Genomic DNA, 212 nt, shown 5'->3' with positions numbered 1-212 from the left:
CCATTCAGATTCACAGACCCCCTGAAATCTGTCTGTGCACCCTGGGTTAAGAAAGCCTGGCCTATGACAAAGGCCACAGTCATCTGCCTTCTGAACAGCTTCGTCTCTGCTCTCCCTTGGTTCACTGCTCATCACTTGACCACTTCCTGTCCACTCTCTGGAGACCAATTTCTCTCTCTCTCTCTTTCTCTCTCTCTCTCTCTCTCTCTCTC

The sequence above is a fragment of the Petaurus breviceps genome, unplaced genomic scaffold (assembly GCF_028583685.1).
Source record: "Petaurus breviceps papuanus isolate PSGF00001 unplaced genomic scaffold, PetGlider_PUasm1.0 176, whole genome shotgun sequence".
NCBI classification, from domain to species: domain Eukaryota; kingdom Metazoa; phylum Chordata; class Mammalia; order Diprotodontia; family Petauridae; genus Petaurus; species Petaurus breviceps.
The sequence above is the reverse complement of the archived record's forward strand: the minus strand, read 5'-3'. Positions refer to the sequence as shown.